Raw genomic sequence first — 6000 nt, 5'->3', positions numbered from 1 at the left:
AATTTGGTTGCTCTTGTCCAGAGGCTACTGATCCAGGAGGGCTGCCTACCCCAAGAGCTGTGGGGATCAATTTCTCAATTCCCTACTCCTAACCCATTCACCACAGCCCAGCTCTGATGGCATTCCACAATGAGTGGATTGGTTCTAATTACTGTTAAATAAAAATGGAATCTGCTGTAAATAAAAATGGAATCTGGGACTCATTCAAAAATCATTAAAGCTTGAGAAAAGTCATGTGAGTAAATTATTTATTTCACTTTATTGTTGGAGAAAGGGTCTCATTGCAAGACTAGTTGAATTACACAGAGGTAATTTCTTATTTCACATAGGGCATTTTAAAAAATGACTTAATTATTCACATGTACACTAAGTATTCCTTTTATATCCAAGATGTCATGGAAGCACCCTTGTGAGTCTAGGAAAAGAGGTGGGTTTTTCAAAGATTGAGTTTATACTATTGAAAACCAAGTTTTATCTGTAAGAGGAAAGAAGGGAACCTCCCTTAGTTATTTTCAGTCTACCAAGAGCTTCCAAATGTGTTCTCTCATTTACTGCTTATCTCCTGGTATGGAAGATGTTAAAGATTTTTAAAATTGGGAAACTACAAGCAACAAAGCTAAAATTCAAAGTTCTTAAATGTCTTCATGCCTGAATTCCTTCCTGGACTTTCCTTTTTTTTATTTTTTATTTAAAATTTGTCTCAAGGTAATGGCCTCACAACTCTATAAAATCAATGGCTTAGTAATAATTACAGTGAAAATCAACTCCTGTCCTGCTCCCCAAAAGAAACCACTCTCAAGCTTTTCTCTTTTTAGCGTTTAGAATGTTTGCCTCCATATCTCAAAAATACATATATTGTCATTTTTCTTTCTAAAATTGTTTATATTTTCCATCTAAGTTATAAATGCACAGAGCTTTAAAAGCCAAATAGCTCCTCAAAGTCTAAAAGACAAAGAGCAGCCCTTTTCCCTGTACAACCTGCATGTTCTAATTCCATTTCCATTCCCAAAAGCAAACTTGCTCAAGTCTTTCAGTGTGAGCCACCACACCTGGCCTCAGCTGTTTCTTTTGGTGTTTATCTCCACATTTTAAACTGCTGTTTCTTGATTTTTTTTTCAGTTCCAGATATTATTATCTATGACTCCCTTCTGTGGGAGATACGGATTTAGTCTCTTACATTCTCTTCTTATTCTTTCAATATAGTTATATTACAGTGTTTTTCTCTGATAATTATTGAGTTTTTTGTTGTTTTGTTTTGTTTTGTTTTGAGATGGAGTTTTGCTCTTGTTGCTCAGGTTGGAGTGCAATGGCGCAATCTCGGCTCACAGCAACCTCCGCCTTCTGGGTTCAAGCGATTCTCCTGCCCCAGCCTCCAGAGTAGCTGGGATTACAGGCATGCGCCACCACGCCCAGCTAATTTTGTATTTTTAGTAGAGACGGGGTTTCTCCATGTTGGTCAGGCTGGTCTCGAACTCCTAACCTCAGGTGATCCACCTGCCTCAGCTTCCCAAAGTGCTGGGATTACAAGCATGAGCCACTGTGCCCGGCCGATAATTATTCAGTTTTTACATAATTAAAATGACAAATATTATTCAAAACTGAGGCATATATATATAAGATTATATTGACACTTTTGGTACAAATTTCTATTTTCCCAGGAGTTGATTATTATTTTATTTGTTTGCATAATTTTCTACATGCCTATCACAAATTCATTCCCTATTCTTCACCAGAAGTGTAAACCTCCTCTTACTGCATTGATTCATAAAGTATTCTACAACAAATGATTTTAATTTCCTTAGTGACATCCTTACTAGAGCTGTGTGTCCTGTATTAATCTCACTTGTTGCTCTCCAGGTTTCCTGCAGAGCTGCTATGCTCAAATCACCTTCACAAAGATCATGTAGATTCTCTTTTCATCTGTAAGGTGATAGATCCCCCATTTCTTGGATCCAATGTCTTCCTCTTTCTTGTTTTCTTCCCCTTATTTTCTTAGATTATATCCTGCAGTAGCTTCCTGTAAAAGGATACATGAGACATAAGTTTTCTGAATTCCTCTGTTTGAAATTATCTTTATTCTGCTCTCACACTTCATTGACAGTTTAGCTGGGTATTGCATTCTAGGTTTAAAAGAAATTATCCTGGCTGGGTGCAGTGGCTCACACCTGTAATCCCAGCACTTTGGGGGACCAAGGCGGGCAAATCGCAAGGTCAAGAGATCGAGACCATCCTGGCCAACATGGTGAAACCCTGTCTCTACTAAAAATACAAAAATTAGCTGGGCATGATGGAGCATGCCTGTAGTCCCAGCTACTTGGGAGGCTGAGGCAGGAGAATAACTTGAACCCAGGAGGCAGATGTTGCAGTGAGTCGAGATCATGCCACTGCACTGTAGCCTGGTGACAGAGCGAGACTCCATCTCAATAAATAAATAAATAAATGAAATTATCCCTCATAATTCTTAAGGCATCGTTCATTGCTTTCCCTAGTCCAATATTGTAGTTGAGCAAGCAGTCTGATGCATTCTGATACCTACTCTTAGCATAAGACTAATTCTTTTTTCTTCTTCTGAAAGCTTTTGGGATTCTCTCATTATTACCAATGGTCTGACACATCTCAATGATGTGCCTTGGTGTGGGCCGTTTTTTATTTGTTGTGTTGAGTACTTGGTACCTTCGATTTTTAGACATAGCCTTCAGTTCTGGGAACTTTTCTTGTATACTTTTTCCTCCATTTCTTCTCTTTCTTGAGCTCCTTGTAGTCAGATATTGTTCCTACTGGATGGATAGACTAAGTCTCATACCTTTCCTTTCTTATTGTTAATCTACTCATCTTTTGGTTCTATTTTCAGCAGACTTCCTCAACTTTATCTCCTACTCCTACTACTGAAGTTTTTAAAATTATATTTTTAGTTTCCAAGAGCTCCTTCCTTTTTTATCTAATTGTTCTTTTATCATCGCATTCTGCTTTTATTTTATAGATACAAATCTCATAATTTTTGAGGCCATAAATTAGCATTTAAACAGTATTTTTCTATTTTCTATAGTTTCCCTTTATATTCCATTTTCTGTTTTTCATGTTTCCTCCTCTCTTTTAGGTTAGAGGTACGATTTACATGCCTCATGGTATTTTTTTGCCGACTTATATTTAAGAATAGAGCACTCAAAAGCTGACGAAGAGCTCTGTGTGGGTAGACGGGGTTTGTAGAGTGATGGGTTTCACTTTTGTATGGTATGGAAAACCTGTTATCTGTTGTATATTTAACTTTTTTGGGGAAAAAACCCCCTATAATTTATTTCCTAGGTGAGTGACTTCTGAACCTTTCTTTCCTTCCTTCCTTTTTTTTCTTTTCTTTCTTTCCTTCTTTCTTTCTTTTTTTCCCTTCCTCTCTCCTTCCTTCCTTCTTCCTCCCCTTCTCTTCCCTTTCCTTCCCCTCCCCTCCCTTCCCTTCCCCTTCCTTTCTTTTTTATTTTCTTTCTTTTCTTTCCCGTTTTAAGACAGAGTCTTACTCCTGTAGCCCAGGCTGGAGTCAGTGTTGCAATCACAGCTCACTGCAGTCTCGACCTCCCGTGTTCAGGTGATCTCACACCTCAGCCACCACACCCAGCTAATTTTTTGTACTTCTAGTACAGACAGGATTTTGCCATGCTGCCCAGGCTGGTCTCAAACTCCTGGGCTCAAGTGATCCTCCCACCTCAGCCTCCCAAAGTGCTGGGATTACAGGCATGATCCACTGTGCCCAGTAAACCTGACAGTAAGAAATTCTTTTTCATCAAGTCCCAGTCAACACACTCACATATATTTATAAAGACAAAAACGTTTTGTGAAACAATATTTACTTTCCCTTCATAGAATGCTCTCTGACATTCTCTATCTAGTCTACTGAATTTTATTTTCTTTCATGTTTGTGATGGACCATTATATATCCATTAGATACACTGCAATGAAGGGACTAGTTGCCCCAGACTCTGAGATGGCTGCTGGTGGGGACTCTTCAGTTGTTGGCCTTTTCAGGGATTGCTTCAGTGCAGAGCTGCCTTGCCCAGGGTCATACTTCCTGTGGCCACATCCAGTAAGGGTTGGGGGTTGGGGGGAGATATTAGTTTTCTAGGGCTGCCATAACAAAATGCCACAGATTTAGTGGCTTAAACAACAGAAATTAATTTTCTCACAGTTCTGGTGGCTGGAAGTCTCACTGTTCTTTGTACATGTGGGTGTCCCTGTGTGTCTTTCTCTTCTTATAAGGACATAAATACTCCTGGATTACTGCCCTATCCTAATGGCTTTGTTTTAACTTAATCATCCTTTCAAAGAGCATATTTCCAAATAAGGCTACATTCTGAGGTTCTCTGTGTTGGGACTTCAACATATGAATTTTGGGGAGATGCAATTCAGCCTATGACAGAGAATAAAGTCCTGGACATCTTGGCCTGGTGTGGGACAACTCTGAAAAGCCAGTCTAGCTTCAGTGCTCCTCGTGGGGTTGGGTGAAATAATCATTGGGTCTTGCATCACAGCTCGCATTCTCTTTTTGTCCAATTCTGTATCCTTCCACAGATATTGGTCCCAAGGACAAACCCTAATAAATGTTCTGAACTCTCAACTCCACCTCAAAGTCTGCTTCTCAAGGAACCCAACCCAAGAAAATGTTGGTTATGACCCATTAAACAGATTTTATACTCCACTAATCATAACTGAGTTCATAACCCACAATTTAGAAACATTGGCCTAGGGGTTAATTCCCTGATTAATAGTGCTTTCACTGTGTAGCAGGGGAGAGAGCACAGATAATCCAACCATTCCCAGTGCAGACTTGCAATTCATTTGATTGTTTAGGTCCTCCTGCCTTCTTTCTTCTATCAGGCTTGGTTTTTCTGATGCTCAGGCCATTCCTACTGGGTGTCTCTTGATTAAAAAAAAAAAAATTCTTATTTCCTCCTGGAGCAGGAGGGAGTAGCTTGGCTGCTGATATTCTGTATCTGGGGCACAAGAGTAGTTGACTGTTCCATACATAAGCTTTGAACTTATCTCAAACTTTGCACTCCGTACCTCACCCCCACTCTCTGCCAAGACTGATGACTCCAAGTCTTGAGCTTCCTTCAGGTCTTCAAGGTGAAATGTCTTATTTATCTTCAGTACACCCCACTGCACACACTTTAGACTATGGCTTTCTCTCCTTTTACATCAGTTAACCTTCCTCCATTCTCTTTCCAACAAATATTTATGAAATGTCTCATCTACTCATCACCCCTCTCCTGTTCTCTATTGAGAGAAGTGTTCATTCTGCCATCTTTAGCGAGAATCCAGCAACTAGAAACTTAGTGGCAGTTCTATCACCATGTGGCAGTTGAATGAGCCAAGAGGTCCTTACTTGTCTCTTGCTTTTGCACCCAGCTTGCACCTTTTTATATGTGGAGATTTTTACGTGAGAAGCTTTGCTTTAGGTGGGGATACAAAGTTAAATCATATAGATCTGCCTTAAAAGTCCTATGAGCCATTAAGAGCTTTAAGATTAAATATGATTCAAGAGAGAAAGTGATAAAATACATAAGAGGGCATAGCAAATTTTTGTGGAAATTTAAAGGAAAGAGTAGTTGTATTCAAAATCAAGAGTAAAAGACTGGTACATATAAAATTGAATAAAATTGGCCCTAAAGCTTAGTGCTGACAAGATAAAATGCCAGGGATCTGAAGCAAGTTTCCAGCCATGGATTGAGTGCTACTACATGTCAGGCACTGTGCTACACCTTGGAGAGATAAAAGAGAAGGACAAATGGTTCCTGGAGTTCACATTAGTTATGATATTTAAAAAGCAAAAAATAAATAAATAAATAAACACAAATTCAGTAGTCCACTTCTTAAAATCCACTATTATACACATATTTCCTCTTCAAGATTGGATTCATAATATTGCAGAATAGATTCTGTTCACACCATGTGGCATATGATCTGAGCTCCTTGAAAGGATAAAAATAGTTGCCATGAATGGGAAGAAACTGC

At 39.0% G+C, this 6000-nt stretch overlaps 1 long non-coding RNA gene across 1 annotated transcript in view; it reads right to left on the bottom strand.

The window, feature by feature from the left end:
- Positions 1 to 231: 231 nt before the first annotated feature.
- Positions 232 to 6000, bottom strand: part of LOC107973869 (uncharacterized) — a 35207-nt gene continuing 29438 nt past the window's right edge. Inside the window, exon 2 of the long non-coding RNA XR_008546849.1 lies at positions 232 to 2017. This is a non-coding gene — a long non-coding RNA (uncharacterized LOC107973869). The remainder of the gene's footprint in view (positions 2018 to 6000) is intronic.

The sequence above is a fragment of the Pan troglodytes genome, chromosome 13 (assembly GCF_028858775.2).
Source record: "Pan troglodytes isolate AG18354 chromosome 13, NHGRI_mPanTro3-v2.0_pri, whole genome shotgun sequence".
NCBI lineage: Eukaryota > Metazoa > Chordata > Mammalia > Primates > Hominidae > Pan > Pan troglodytes.
This window is presented reverse-complemented; position numbering and strand designations above follow the sequence as displayed.